Raw genomic sequence first — 16,403 nt, forward strand, 5'->3', positions numbered from 1 at the left:
TATGATATGAACATTCCTCTTTCTCTGTCTGTGATCTTTAGACAGCTGGGCGTGGTGCCATTTTTTTGGGTCCTGCAAGAGATCAAAGCCCAGGAACGGAGGAAGGCAAAGGGAGTTGAGATTGTAGGAGTGATCTTCAACAGGGAAATTCTCTAAGTCTCTGATTCCACTAACTGGAAAGACATGGGGTTATGTCTAGTAGCAGAAAGCATTTTAAACATTTCCTTTTCTTGGGACTGTTTTAAGGAATTTAGTTATAGGACAGCTAGGCCAGTGGATCCCGGCTATGTTTAGAGGGTGACTAGTAGCAGTGCCATTTACTGCCTAGCTAAAAGTGGAGAGGTGCTGGCTGAAAAATGAGAAATTTTGTCTAGAAAAGGCTGGGGCTCCAGAAAACAGGGGCAGTGAAGTGAGTGGACAAGAACATGCTGGCAGTTTCTGTACGTGGGCACCTTAAAGAGAGAATTGCCCACATCACCTTTCCCCAGGCACAGGCTTACAGGAAGTCCTCCTGAGACAGAATGTCATGAGAGCCGAAACACCCACACTTATACCATCTATGTTCGTAGATACAAATATTACATCTTGGTAATCTGGGATCACTAGACCTTAGAAGAAAAGCACAAGTCCAACACATAAGGACCAAGGTTAGCAAACAGAAAAATGGACCCCAGATTTACTAGATGATGCAGTAATTAGAAGAGAATTTTATTTTTAAAAAATTCCTTTGATTAGAATTTCTGAAGGTATTTAAGAAGATATTACCTCCTTGAAAGAGGAATGAGCTGTTATGAAAAAAGGGACAATCAGAAATACTAAAAACATGATGGCTGATATTAAAAGAATTCAATAAAAGGGTCAGAGGATAAAATCAAGAACAAAAAGAAAAGAAATAAGAAATATGAGAAGAACAGTAGGTGTATTAGCCAGCAAAAGGGGTGCTGACGCAAAGTACCAGAAATCTGTTGGCTTTTACAAAGGGCATTTATTTGGCACAGAAGCTTACAGTTACCAGGCCCTAATGAATCCTACTCAAGTACCATAAGAGGTTCTTCCTCACCCAAAGTCTGTTACCAGGTGTTGAAGCAAGATGGTGGGCCCCGTCTGTGAAGGTTCAGCCCTTGTCTTTCCTTGTAAAGTTCCATGGTCCCAGCTCCTTCCTAGGTCAGCTGTAGGCTGGCATAGGGATGGTCTCTCTTCCTCTGGGGCTTCTTTCTGGGCTCAGCTGCTCTGGTCTCCTCACAAGGTCAGCTGTAAGTTATCAGTCTCGTCTCTCTTCTTGGGGCTGTAGGATCCTCTGTGTATCTTCTCTGTGTATCTACTTCCGCATGAGAGTCTGTTTTATCAGCCCACCCAGGGGGCTGGGACTCAACTCAGAGTCATACTCTAATAACATGGTTGAGTCAAAGCCCTAATCTTAACATAATTTAATCAGACGTCTCAGCTGAATCTAATACAATCAAAGCGTTATCATGCCCAGAGGAACAGACCAGTTCACAAACAAAATCTGTATCTCTTTTTGGAATTTATAAATAATATCAACCTGCCATAGTAGGAAATAAGGAGATTGATGCAGAAGGTCTAACATCAATTTAACTAAAACTTCCAGAAAGATAGAAACATACAGTGAGATGAAAATTTTTAAATGTGGAAAAACATTTTCCCAAATGGAAGAGAGAAAAGTCTTTAGATTGAAAGGGCCAATGTAGTGCCAAACAGGAACAATGATAAAATCTCCACACCTATTGCCATCCTGATAACAGTTCAGAATGGCAAAGACAAAGAAAAATATTATAAATGCTCTCAGAAATGAAAACACACACATACTCAAAGCAGCCCACAAAAGAACAAGATCCCTTGGCCCCAGACGTCTTATCAACTTGCTGATAGAAAACACTGTTGGTTTGTATAATTCTGAGGGAAAATAGTTTGATATTTATAACTAGATAAAGTATCATGCAAAACAGGTATTTTTTCAGACATGCTGGGTCTCAGAGAAGTTTATTCCCCATTAATACTTTTGGAGAAGAAGCTATTTGGTAATGTACTTCAGGGGAAAAGAGGACCTTAGAAATAAGACATGGTGTCTAAGAAAAAGTGGAAGTAATCAGAGGGCAATGAAAAGAAATCCCAAGACAACAGTGGGGAGCAGGCCACAATGGGACAGAAGATTCAAACACTCCATGGAGCATGTCTTCAGGAATACAGTGGGTTCCATTTTTAAGAACATGGAGGATTTTCATATGTTTCAGCAAGTTAAAACTCCAAAGAGGGAAAAACTCAAGAAAGGAATGGTCCCTCTGTGGAGTAAATTGAAATATACCAAAATCTGGGGCAACTGACAGAATGTCAGAAAAAATTAATCTATTTGCTTGACTCAATATTTTCTTCTTCAAGGATGACAGTTTAGTCACATAAGAATTATATTTCTTTTCACGCTGGGCGGCTTTCCTCACGGGCGCACTCCTTGCGCGTGGGGCTCCCGCACGCGGGGGACAATTGGTTCAAAGGAGCTGGAGGATGTCTAATGGCACTCATAAGGCTGATGAACTGTAGGATTACTCTCATCACCACCCTCCACCCTGCACTAAGCAACTCACAGTCTTAGGTTCACATCCAGATAGAGCAGTGACTGTGAGCGCAGGGACTGGAGACACAGGGCTCCGGGCATTCTCTACTCTCCTAGAGGGAGGGAAGCTACCACACTCAGGACATAAACTACCAGCACCTCCCCCTGGCAGCCCACCTCACTCTTCCCCAAGATCATCAGCTATAAGCTATAGAAAATAGAAACAGCATTGATAGGTGAAAAGAGAATCACATATGCAAAGTTAAGCACACAACCAAGGTCCATCAAGCTTCTAATGAGTAAATGCAGACCTAAGGAAATTGAATCAATAGGACAAACATAAGAAGAATGAGAAATAAATATTACAAATATCCTTAAAATAATCCTCTACCTATCCATAAAATGAGGTGATGCCTTAGGTCAAGTTGCCCAGGGAAGAGATCCTGAGACTGAGGTTTGCATAGAGAAGTAAACTGGAGAATGTACTTCGGATTCTTACCTGAGAGGCGATGAGGGAAGCAGGAATGGGCAGAGGGAGAAGTTTGAGCTGTGATGCAGTCACAACAAAGGCCTCAGCTCTGCCTCTGGGGACTTCTGGAGCTGGGAATGGTCCTACAGTGTTGTCCTGAATTAGCCAAAAGCAGACAACTCTGAGAAAGGTACTCAGGCACGAGCCATCATCAGCCATCATTTCCAGCAGTTGGGGGTATGTGTTGGGTGGGAGAGAGAATGAGGCTTGAGTGCCTTGAGCCTGAAGGTACTGACGATACAAAAAGTACCCACTACAGATGATAATGGAAAAGTGCCAATTAGAGAATTTAGGAATTTAAATTATAATCATCAAACCAAAACAGAAACAAACAAACAAACAAATCACTAAATAAAAGCTTAGAACATAAAAAGCCAAAAACTGAATTAGAGACCTGAAAGGGCCAGAGGAGTCTCCCAGAAGACAGTTCAAAAGTTCAAAGAAATGGAAAGAATGAGAGAAGTTAAATGACATGAACAATAATATCAGAAGGTCCACATAATACAAAATCCATAAATTAAATGTGATGATATATAATCCAAAAAATAATAGAAGAACTGGAAGAGAGGGATAAGCAACAAAATTTTTTAAGATTCTTCATAGAAGGCAGTTAATAAATCCTGTCAGAAGTTGCTAAATCAAGAAATAATGGGAAACGGACTTTGGCCCAGTGGTTAGGGCGTCCGTCTACCACATGGGAGGTCTGCCGTTCAAACCCCGGGCCTCCTTGACCTGTGTGGAGCTGGCCCATGCGCAGCGCTGATGCGCGCAAGGAGTGCCCTGCCACGCAGGGGTGTCCCCCACGCGCAAGGAGTGCACCTCATAAGGAGAACCGCCCAGCGTGAAAGAAAGTGCAACCTGCCCAGGAATGGCACCACACACATGGAGAGCTGACACAACAAGATGATGCAACAAAAAGAAACACAGATTCCCGTGCCGCTGACAACAACAGAAGTGGACAAAAAGAAGAAGAAGAAGAACACACAGTAAATGGACACAAAGAACAGACAACTTGGGCAGGGAGGCAGGGGGGGAAGGGGAGAGAAATAAAAACTAAAAATAAAAAAAGAAAACTACTACTGATTTTTAAAAGAATATATTAAAAAAAAAAAAAAAGAATGATGTAAAATTGAGAACCATCACATGGCATTAATCCCTAAACAACTAAAGACAGAAATGACTATGTGTGACTCTAGGGACTGGAACTGGAATGGGAATGGGAAAAGCTTTACTTTTCTTTTAATATTATTTTAAACTTTAAAAAACTGTGGACATATACTTTAAATTTTTAAAGATGAAAATTAGAGAATGTATTTTATGAAGAACATTGGCCCTTCTATCTTGCTGGAATGGAATGAATTTATTATCATTAGTATTGGCTCCATCTGTTGAGTATCTACAATGGGCTACACACTGTTTGGGAGAGTATCATCACCCCCATCATCCCCATTTTACAGGCTCAGAAGAAAATACAATAATTTGTCACAAGACTACTAAGGTCATATGATTACTGAGAAGTAGATCTGGGATATCCATACCTATAGATTCCAAAGCCTGGACATGAAATATTCTGCAAAATTTTGCTATGATGAGATTGATGGGTTGATGTTTTTGTCAGTCTCTATTGTAATACTGGAGGGGTTCCTGGATTTACTGATGAATGCTATTTCTGTGGCCATTGGCCTTTGGGCTATGAGTGGTAGACAGTGGATATATATCTCAAAAGTCTTGAAAAATGACCAACCAAGCAAAAATTTAAAGAGAAGAATAGATTTGGTTAACAGATGACTTCACAGGACATGGAGATAATTTTTTTTTTTTTTAATGTAGAGTAGTTGCCTGGAGCAGAGAGGGTCTGGTACAGAGAATAAAGTTCACATTTTTGAAAAATACTCTTTACTGCTGAATAGTCATATCATGACTATGAGCTGGGGGCATGTTGGGGATGACCCTAGGGTAATGGCATCACAAAAATAGACCAAGAGGCACATAAGAGTGGAGTCATCCCTGTCATATCTTGAGTCTGCCCTTGCCTTGGGGAACAGGTCTCTGAGTGATATCATGCTGAACAGTAACTAGTTACTAGAATGCCAAGCAAACCAAGTTCAGAGTTTGGTCAGGCTGAGGCAGCAAGACAACAGGAAATTACTTGTTTTGTGAACTTCCCCAAGTAGGATGGACAACCACCTGCTCCACATGCCCTCTTCCCCCTTTGCAGAACTTGAATTTCTCCAGTTCTCCCCAACCTCTCGGTTCATAAGTGTCATTATAGGTTCCCATCATTTCTCTCCTTGACTACTGCAATAACTCTATCCGATCTTTCCATATCCATTTTCGTCTCCTCTTCAGCACATTCTCTGTCCAGAAAAATGAACTTTAAACCCCAAAGCTGACCATGATGATCTCCTGCATGAAACTTTTCAGTGCCTTCCCATTATCCTTATTATATCCAAATTCAATAACATGACTCCTTGTCAGGGCTTCCACATTCGGGCTTTCACCCAAGTGATCAAGTTCACTTTTGATACTCTCACACTTTAGCCAACTTGACATTTTGAAGTTCTTCCTACACTATCATTTCTGCAGATTTTCTTTTTGCATGGCACCCTTTCCCTTTATGCAACCCACTCTGCCTCCCCACTTTGTCCTGGCTGACACCTACTCATTAACCCATAGTGTCTCAACTGAAGCAGAGCTTCCCTAGAAGGCTTTTCCCAGGCTACAGATAGATGTTAGCATCTCCTGTCCCCAGGTGATACTCCAACTTTCTGTCCTTCCTTTGTATAATAGTCCTCTGATGTTAATACATTACGTAAAGTCTATCTTCTTAACTAGGCTGTAAGTGCCAGGAGGAGGCACTTCCAGTTCTCTTGTCCACCACTGCAAACTCCTTTCCTCCAACAGCAGCTCACCTAGAGGCCACAGAGCACATGTGGAATTAATGAGGGATTGAGTGAATGAATGCCCTTACTCAGCAGACCACCTTGTTGCTTTGCTTGTCCCAGGGCTGGTGGCTGTGGATTGCAAGGCCCAGACCCCATTATCTCAGCTGTTACAGCTTTCTGGAGCTGAGGCACTTCTCCTTCCTCCAGAGCTGTTGGAAGACTGGTAGGAAACCCACATGATCCTGATTCAAAGAAAGGGGAAGAGAACAGATTCTTCAAGCTATAGATCAAGGAACTTGATGCAGATTTTTGCAGAATTCTGAAGCAAAGTCCTCAATGCATTATTAAACATACAGGGCCCATTTGGAGTCCAGTAAGTATTTTTGAATGAATTAGAAATGAACATTTGTGAGCACTGAGAAAGGAAAGAATTGGTCATCAGGAATCATCACTGATTAAAAATCTAGCAGGTCATTTTTGCAATTTGGGGGGTCATGGTGACACTTTGATAACCTATCCACCCACCACTCCTATCTTGAAGTTCAGTACATGCAAGGAAGGATAAAGATACAGCAAACATAGTGTCCAAGTATTAAAATCTGGGCAACTCCCTCAAAAACCAGAAAGTTTGCAATTTACTTGACCCAGATCCTTCAGAGGAATCATTATTTATGGCAGCTAAATAGCCTTATGAAATGTATTTCTTATATTAAAAGATTTGAAAGTCCAAATGACTCATTGATCTATGGGCTGCAAAATGGGCTGCAGGATAGGCAGGAAACAATATTCAACTCACTGTACATCTCCCTCAGAGCTTTTGGGTGACCAGGTACATTGTCAATGAACAGGAAGATTTGAAAGGAATCTTTTTTTTCTGTGCAGTAGGTCTCAACGGTGGGCTTAAAATATTCAGTAAGCCATGTTGTAAACAGATGCACTGTCATCCAGGCTTTGCTGTTCCCTTTATATAGCACAGGCAGAGTAGATTTAGCAAGATTCTTAAGGGCCATAGGATTTTTGGGAGGGCAAATGAGCATTAGCTTCAAATGAAAGTCACTAGCTACATTAACCCTGAAGAAGGGAGTCTGTCCTTTGAAGCTTTGAAGCAAAGCATTGACTTCTCTCTAGCTATGAAAGTCCCAGGTGGCATCTTCTTCTATAAGAATATATGTTGTTTAGTGTATCCACCTTCATCAATTTTCTTAGCCAGATCTTCTGGAACTTGCTGCAACTTCTAGATCAATACTACTGCTTCATTTTGCACTTTTCAGGTTATGGATATGGCTTCTTTCTATTCCTTATAGAAATGTCATGCACCAAGCTCTGTTAACTTCAGACTTTTCTTCTGTAGCTTCCTCACCTGTCTCAGCCTTCATAGAACTGAGAGTTAGAGCCTTGCTCTGGATTAGGCTTTGTCCTAAGAGAATGTTGTGGCTGGTTTGATTTTCTATCCAGTCCACTAAAACTATCTCCACATCAGCAATAAGGCTGTTTCACTTTCTTATCATTTGTGCATTCATTGGGAGTATTCACTTAATTTCCTTCAAGAATTTTTTCTTTTCATTTTGATGCCAGAGACCTTGTTTTTGGCCTATCTTGGCCTTTTAAATGCCCTCTTCACTTAGCTTAATTATTTCTAGCTTTTGATTTAAAGTGATAGACCATGGGGCTCTTCCCTTTTACTCGTTATTGAGGGGTTATTAATTGGGCTAATTTCAATATTGTTGTGTTTGAGGGAACAGGGAGAGCTCAGGGACAGCGAGAGTGAGAGTGGGGTGGGGTGTGGGGAGGGCAATGGTTGGTCAGTGGAGCAGCCAGAGCACACACAACATTTATTAAGTTTGCCATCTTAGGAGCGTGGTTTATAGCTCCCAAAACAATATGTTGCAATAGTAACATCCAAGATCACAGATCATCACAACAGATATGATAATAATAAAAAGTTTACAATATTCTAAGAATAACTAAAATGTGACACAGAGACACAAAGCGAACACATGGCTGTTGGGAAAAATGGTGCCAATAGACTTGCTCAATGCAGGGTTGCCACAAACCTTCAATTTGCAATATCTATGAAGTGAAATAAAAAGTGAAGCACAGTAAAACTAGGGATGGCTGTAACTTGCATAGGGCAACCCAGCTCATAAATGGCAATGCTGGGGTTTCTACAAAAACCATGTCAAGAGATGGAGCCTTTTCATGACAGCACCACACTGCCCACTCTTCTGTGCCCCTTACAGACCACCAGCTGAGCCCAGAGTGAAGGTAGATTTCTCTAAGGCGCTTGACAACACCTTTAAGATGTGAATATAATGGATAAATGAGGCCAGGCTATAGTTAAAGAAGGCTATCATAACTGATGATCCCGTTTACCCAAAGAATGCTGGTCCCCATTCTGGTGGAAGGAGCCCTGTACTGGGGTGCCCTCTGGGACGTTTGTGTTTGGACTTAGTCTGCATATGCCTGGAGATGCTGTATGCATGAATGAAATCCAGAGACTTCAAAAAGCTGCACCATGGGCTGTGGTCTCAAAGGTCAACTCCGGAAGAATTGACAAGGCCTAATGTAAAATATAAGAAAGAATTTCCAATCTTCCTCTTGTACTTGGATCAACAGTGAGATGTATTTGGAAAACAACAACAAAACTGACAGGACCTCAGGTTGTATTAATTGTGTTTGTTAGTGGTTAATTAGCTAATTAATCTCCATGACAGCTAATTTTTTTTTTAAAGGGCAGAGAGAGGCATCCTTCAAGAGGATGAGAGTGATCTGAACCCCTATCATATGAAGAGGGGTTGGAACGGCTGTGATTATTCAATCCTCGGAAAGGAATGTTTAGGTAGAATGAGAAGCTGTCTTCAAAGATCTGAAAAGTTATCTCTTGGAGGAAGGATGGGACTTACCTCAGGTTCACTCCCTGGGACCAAAGTTTAAGGTGAAGGAGAGTTCAGTTTAATTGCTATACAAGGAGGGACAAAGAGTTCCCTATCAACTTATGGGACAATTGTGACAGCTAACATTTACTGAGCATTCGTGATGGCTGCACTAAGTTAAAGTCTTCATATGCCTTAACTTGAAAGGCATGAATCAAATTCATACTTATTACTGAAAGCATCATTAAGAAAGCCTCCATTTGCTGACCGCTTTTTCAGTTTCCTCATTTAAGATGCCTTGTTGACTGTTACTATCTTATCATTCTCATTTTACAGATGAGGAAATAGAGAAGTTACTTCTTTAAGTTATTGGCTTTTAATGATCAGGACCTAGGTAGTTCTTGCTACCAACACTGCCTTCCAGGATTTACACATCTAACAAGGGAATAATTCAGGACTGTTCAGGAAATATAATGTGATCTGCTAAATGAAAGTCATTTGTGTAATCCTAAATTTTCTAGTGGCCACATTAATGAATTGAAAAAGAAAACTAGTGAAATTAATTTAATTATATACATATGTGTGTACATATACATATACATTACTGTTAACACAATGAGCACAATACCTTTGAAATATTATCTAGGCCTGTAACCAATATAAAAATTAATGAGATATTTTAGATTCCTTTTTCATACCAGACCCTGTGTGGTCTCTCAGAGCATCTCAGGACTAATCACAGTGTTAAGTGCTCAGCAGTCATATGTGGCTCATGGTTCTATCAGACAACTAGGACAGGGTTAACATTTAAAGGTCCTGGGGGGTGGGGTTTGCTTCTTAAAGGGGAGCTATTACCTTTACCCACCTTAGATGCCGATGCCTCCTGGCCCCCAGCTTGTCTACTCAGCCCCTTAAAAAGCAAAGCATAGCAACTGTCTTTGCCTTTCCCGGTGGAGCCAAACATCGAGCATTCGGGGAGGATAGGTGTTTCTCCCTCAACCTTCCAACAACTGTCATTTCGTTCCTGCCAGCTAAGCTGGGAGTTAACGTGTTTGATTTCTGCTCTGAACATGACTCAAGTAGGTTGCATGAATTAAATAATTTATTTTAAATATCAAATCGGGGGTAGATGTCTTGCTTTTATGCAAAGTTATGCAAATTAGAGACTCGCGGGCTTAATTGATTATAAAGACACCGTGTAGTTTCAATTGCAGGGTCGCTAAATGCATGGGTGCCTGGGGAGTGGAGGAACTCTCATTGTTACCATTTTTGCCACGCCGTCCAAGGAGAGCGGCATGGCGTCCCATCAGACGCGGCAGCCAGCCCCCTTTAAAGTATCTTTTAAATGTCCCCACCGAAGTTTCCCCGCAAAACCCCGAGCCCGTTGCCAAAAATGAAAACATATAAAAAGATGCCACGCGCTCTCGTCCTCCCGGAGGTGGTGCTATGAGGGTGACGGAGTTAATTAGTGCCTGCAAAACGCAGTGTGTGAGCTCATCCGAGAAGTCATGCTCTGCACACATATTATTTATAGCAAATCTGAGGCGTGCACGGTGTTTGACATTTTCCTGTTTCTAAGTAGGGGGACTTAAAAAAGTCGCGGGCACCCCCTCAAAGAAAAGTGCAGTGGGCAGGTACGAGGGCGCGGGCGGCCGGCGACGCGCCAACTACGCGCGTCCGGGCGCAGGTGCCGGTGGCGGCGGCGGCGGCCACTCCGCAGCGTCGCACGGGAGCAGAGTTCGCGGCAGATCTCGGCATGCCTTGCAGATGTAAAATGTGTCTCTGGCCAGCAGGAGGAAGGAAGAGGAAGTGAGAGCAGCGGCAGCCGGCGGCGCAGTAGCCGGCCGACCCGGAGTGTAAGTGCGTGTGCTCCAGCCAGCGAGTGAGAGCGGGCGAGGATGGGCACGGGATAGAGGCAGAAGCGCCCACACCACCGCGGCCGGAGCGGGGCGACCGAGCCCTCCGCCCCCCTTCAGTGGTCACGGGTCGCCCGGGCTCTGCTCGCCGGGAGCCCCCGCCGCCGCTCTGCTGCGACCCGGGGCAGGTTCGTAAAGTTTCCTGGGCTGACGCCGCGCCGGGACTCGCTGACCTCAGTGCGGCCGGGGAGGGGGCTGGGGTTAGGGCTGGGACCGGGAGGAGGCGACTTGCTCCGGGGGACTCTTGGCGCCGCGGTGACACTTTTGTTTCCTTCCTGGGGGCGCCGCTGCTCGTGCGGGGGTGGCCGCCGCGCTCCGCGGGGGTGAGAGCTGCCGGCGCTCCGAGGCTCGGGGTGGTCGGGGAAGTCTGGGCAGAGGGGGCGGCTGGAGTGGGAAGGGGAGAGGAAGGAGGGGGCTCCCGAGGTGGGGCGCCCCTGGGATGGAGTGCTGGGCCCGGGAGCGCGCGGAGACGTTTCGGGCAGGGCTGGCTGGAGGGGGCACCGGAGGGCTGTGTGGCTGGCGCTGAGGTGTAGGAGCCGGGGAGAGTGCGGGCTTGGGGGCTTGCAATCAAAATTTGGGCGAGGGGGACCCGGGAAGCCAAGAGGCTGCGTTGGAGACTGCTGGCAGCTCGGACTTGGAGGTTTTCTCCGGCAGATGGGAGGGAATCCCCTGGCGAGCGCGCTCCTGGGAGGGGTCTGTGATGAGCTAGAAAGGGATAGAGGGCCGAGGAGAGGCAATGACCTGTTCGGGCAGTTGTGGACTCCGGCGCGATTGCTAATAAATACCCGCCTCCCGGGGACACGCCGAGGTCCCCGCGGGGACCGGGAAAGGCGGCCGGGTCTCTGGTGGGAAATCCCGGCACTGGAGAGGGGGCGCACCGGGCGCTCCTTGGGAGAGGAGGGCAGAGGAGCGCTGGGGGCCCTGAGATCCGAGTGGGAGCCCTGAGATCTGCGTGGACGGGGGCGGCCGCGATTGCCGGCGTAGCTTTGAGGAAGAGGAAATACAGAAGTGAGGCGGCCCAGGACTGCGCGCTTGTGCTGGTGCTTGGGAAGTCCGTGTTGTGCCGCGAGCGCGCGCGACGGCGGCGAGCTTGTGTGTGTGTGTGTGCGCGTGTGTGTGTGAGAGAGAGAGAAAGAGAAAGACAGGGACAGAGACCGAGACCGCGGGGGGCGAGGGGCGGTGCCTGGAGCCAGCGACTGCGGAGGAATGACCCTCTCCTGCCTGGGGGCCTTTTGAAGTTGGCAGTTGGGGCAGAGGTTGTTGGCGGCCCGACTTGGCAGGGTCTATAGCCGCGGGGCTTGGCCCCCGGTAGTGACCCGGCTCTCGGGGCTCTGGACAGCTCCTGGGCCTCCCAGCACCGCTGGCCATGCAGGATGCGGACTGAATTCGTTCTGGTGAACATTTCAGAGAACTAAGACAGGGGTTTGTGCCTCGGGACCCAAGGGCCAGGTTCCCAATTGGACGCTGCCAATGACTTGGGGGTGTGGGGGGCTGTGAAAGAATATCTAAGGTTTCGTTTTTGCTTTCTTTAACCGTCTTCTGTAAAATAAAAGGAATCAATGGCCTGTATTTATATGCTTAATCTTTGCCTGCAACTTTGGGAACTAGAGGGATCGGATGCCACTCCCCTCACTCGTAGCTTTGCAAAGCCTGGCAGCATCTATTAAGCGCCTCCTATGATCATTGTTTTTCATATGATCTCACCTCCCTATCTACTTCCCAAGGTTGTTTCAAGAATTATTGTCCTGTGATTTACAGCTGAGAGGACTGAGGCCCAGAGAACTTAGGAGGCCAGATAACCTGCTGGCACAAATCTTTTCGCTTTTTTTTTTTTCCCCCTTCCATAGACCTTTTGAACCTCTGCTCTTTACCCTGGTACATTTCCCTGTCTCTTGAAAGTTGTGGTTAAATGTGCATGTTGCCATCTTTCTAACTCCTTTTATTACTCAGGTTTTTCTATTTTTATTTATTTATTTATCAGATGAACTGGTGGTCTCCTTGGGAACTTTCGAGATGATGGCCTACGGAGCTGGAAACCTGCAGTGAGAGTTGCTTCAGGGTAGAAGGGAAGTGGGGAACCAGAAGCTCCATAGTTCTCAAGAGCTGGGCAGCAGGCTGGGAGGCAGGCCCAGATCTGAGCCTGAGGGAGTGCGGAACCGGGAGCAGTCACTGGGCCACTGGATGGGTGGCCCTAATGATACCCCACCGCCACCCCCAGGCCCATCTCATCCCTCCCTCCTGTCAACTGTGACCACTCTACCTCCGCCACCCTCTGTTTAACCCAGTTCTACTGCTACTGCTTGTGCTTGAGGAGCTTTTCTCCTCAAGTCCAGATGGCTCACTTCCTTGCTTCCTTCTGGTCTTTGTTCAGATGTCAGTTTCTCAGGGTCCCTTCCTTGATTGCCCCATGTAAAGTAGCAACTAAGCACTCACTGGTCCCCTTACTTAATTTTTTCCCCCTAGCCTGTATTACCCACTGTCATTGAAAACTCATTTATTTCTTTGATTGTTGTCTGTCTCCCCACCAATAATGGGAACTCCACGGAGGCAGGGACCTTATCTTGTTTACAACCCCAAATCCTAGCATTATTCCTCGGCACATAGTGGGTGCTCAGTAAATATTTGTTGTCTGACTCAGGGAGAGATGCCTCTACTGGGGAGAGGCCCACCAGGGAAATAGACCAGGAAAATATTCTAGCCTCAGTGGCAGGTAGGGAACTCAGGCTTTTGCCTTTTCTCCCCTGTCCTCACGTCCATCCGCAGCCACTCTTTTGTCAAACCCCTTTCTGCCCTGAGTAGACTTCTCCTAGAATTTCAGACTGCTGAAAGGGACAGAAAGGTGATCCCCTGGACAACATGCCCGCTTTATTAATAACGCATGGGCGTTTCTCATCTGGTGTTTCATCACTCTCCTTGGAGAAAGTCTTTTCAAAGTGTGCGCTGCCTTCGCCAAAGAAATAAGCCCCTAGGCAAAGGAGCATTGCAGGGAGCAGAGCGAAGATAGATACATCCACCGTCCCATTCCCCTCTTCCAGAAGATGGAAGTGAAGGCAGAGAAGAGGAGGGAAGGAAGGGAGCCAAGGAGAGGAAGGCAGAAAGAGAAGCTGGGTAGCAGGTGTGGGGGTGGGGGCTGAGAAATGTCTTGAAGGGAAATGGAGGGAGCGGAGAAAACAGACGTGGGGCTTCTGTAAGTGCTCCGAAGTCATAAGCATGTATTAAACTACAGTATGGACGATTAGACAATAGCTGAGTGTTTTAAAAATAATCTCCCCCTCCCCTTAGGGTGTTTCATGTGAGTAGGGGGAGAAGAGAAGGGGGACTTTGAAGCCCTTGCTGAGGATGTGGCTGGGGGCATGGCAGGCGTCTTCGCTGAGCACAGACTTGGCTTACTTCATTATTTTGCCTGACCCTGAAGGTTTTGAGAGGGTCATTGCTATGGAGGAACATCTCCTGTTCAGATCTAAGGCAGGGGAAATCGTGAAGGCTCGTCACCAAAGGCCTGCAAGTGCTTTTGAATGCCTGGTACCATCTAAGTAGGTAGATTGGTTTATAGGACATTCTGCTGAATTTGGAAAAGGTGGGAAATTACTAAACCCTATCTGTATTACAAAGCCTGGAGTGTTTCTTGTTACTGTTGCAACTCCACTTCTGCTTCCTTGAAGTGAACTAGACTAGTGTCTTTCAAGTTTAGGATTGTAACCCAGGAGTGGATTGTGGTTTCAATTTAGTAGGTCCAGACCAGCCTTTTTTTTTTTTTAAAAGGAGGTTCCGGGGCTTGAACCCAGGACCTGGTGCATGGGAAGCAAGCGCTCAACCACCGAGCTACATCTGCTCCCCCAACCAGCAGTTTAAAACCTGAACTAGAAGAGAGTACAATGGGAAATAGTGTTTCGCAAAACATGTGCCAAATCTTAATGTAAAATGTATTGTTCAATGTGGACCAAGATTTTTTTTAATGTTCATTTTAATAATAGTTCTGGGACCCCAGGAATCTACATTTGTAACTAACCAACTCATCAGGGCTTCTGATGAAAATGGTTCATGCAGCTATACTATAAGAAATACTTAGTCATGCCCCCTGTATAAAATGCTTTTGGTGTAAAGTCCTGTAGGAGATGCTATTTCCAAATGTTGAATCAGATGCAGTAAAAGTGTCAGCCATTGACTTACCTTTTAAACACACTGTTCGTAGAACTCCATGGAGAGCTAGACCCTGACATTGCCATATTGGAAGAGCTGGAATTCCCAGTGGCATGTGTTCCACTTCATTCACCCTTTAACCTTGCTTAGAATAAAATCCACTGCATAGACACTTCCCTCGTCAAGTTCCAGTTTAGAGGTTTTGAGGTCTTTGGAAATTTGCTCTGCTCCACTTTTCCTTTCATGTATTATGACCAGTATTCCCTGCATGCATGATTTTAATTACTTTCAGAGTTTTGCAAAGACAGTAGTAATCCCTTTTGGTGGCAGCAGCGCTGCTGTGGGGCCGTGATTCCATTCGCATTTTAGCTGACCTGGGTTTGGGACTGCGTATCCAAAGCAGAAAGACAAAGGCTGAGGACTTCGGCACTGCCACAGTATGGGAATTAGGAAGGGCAGCCACCACAGGGCAGAGCGTGGCTCCTCTGAAATGCCGGTGGCCCGTGAAAGCCTTCATAGGCCTAGCACAGCGTGTTCAGTATAGCAAAATGACCCTTGTGCAGCATGCACATACCAGCTGCATTGTTCAGTTACCTGGATAATTCTGATTGTCTGCATGGTAACACTTGGAACTTATTGCTAATCGCCAGAACTGAACCCTGCAAAACACAATCATGATCCCTGATTAAATCAACTGCTTGCGGCTTTTCAGGATGTTTTCTAACCATTGACAAGATCATTGCAGGTGCGCTTTGGGCAGAGTTTTGTCACTGGCCTAAGGTGGGGTGAACAGCTAAGTATCATAGGAATACGTGTGGGAGAAGGAATGCTGGCTTATCCAACAGAATTAACCACAGCAGCAACCTGGTATAGTGCTGAGTGGAGAAATTAGTCACATGTATAAATAGAAAGCGATGATGATTCTCAGTCCATGTTCCAGGTCCCCACAAGTACTGACTTCAAGAATCTGAGCACAGTTATTATTGGAAGCTCAATTTTAGGAATTGAGGCTACAGTTTTGGCTATTTTAGCACTTACAGTTAGGGAAACAAAACTTTCCTCATCAGAAAACATTGGAAAAGGTGTTACTTCCTTGCTGCGTACAAGGCTGCTCTGTGTTAGATGGGTTCTGTTTGCTGGATAAGAAGCAATGGTTCGGGAAGCGGACTTGGCCCAGTGGATAGGGCGTTCGCCTATCACATGGGAGGTCCGCGGTTCAAGCCCCGGGCCTCCTTAACCCGTGTGGAGCTGGCCTATGCGCAGGGCTGATACGCGCAAGGAGTGCTGTGCCACGCTGGGGTGTCCCCTGCGTACACGCGCAAGGAGTGCGTCCCGTAAGGAGAGCCGCCCAGCGCGAAAGAAAGTGCAGCCTGCCCAGGAATGGCGCCGCACACATGGAGAGCTGACATAACAAGATGACGCAACAAAAAGAGACACAGATTCCCATGCTGCTGACAACAACAGAAGCGGACAAAGAAGAACAGGCAGCAA

General features: G+C 45.7%; 1 protein-coding gene across 7 annotated transcripts in view; it reads left to right on the forward strand.

Moving 5' to 3' along the window:
* Positions 1 to 9,724: 9,724 nt before the first annotated feature.
* Positions 9,725 to 16,403, forward strand: part of ELMO1 (engulfment and cell motility 1) — a 559,155-nt gene continuing 552,476 nt past the window's right edge. For 2 of the 7 annotated variants that reach the window (XM_058296770.1, XM_058296774.1), the window contains exon 1: positions 10,324 to 10,712. The gene's annotated coding sequence lies outside the window, so the exon portion shown is untranslated. Of the gene's footprint in view, positions 9,936 to 10,074; positions 11,096 to 16,403 lie in introns of those variants that run through there. The other 5 variants (XM_058296771.1, XM_058296773.2, XM_058296772.2 and 2 more) reach the window with 5 other exon arrangements.

The sequence above is a fragment of the Dasypus novemcinctus genome, chromosome 5, assembly GCF_030445035.2.
Source record: "Dasypus novemcinctus isolate mDasNov1 chromosome 5, mDasNov1.1.hap2, whole genome shotgun sequence".
In the NCBI taxonomy this organism is placed as follows: domain Eukaryota; kingdom Metazoa; phylum Chordata; class Mammalia; order Cingulata; family Dasypodidae; genus Dasypus; species Dasypus novemcinctus.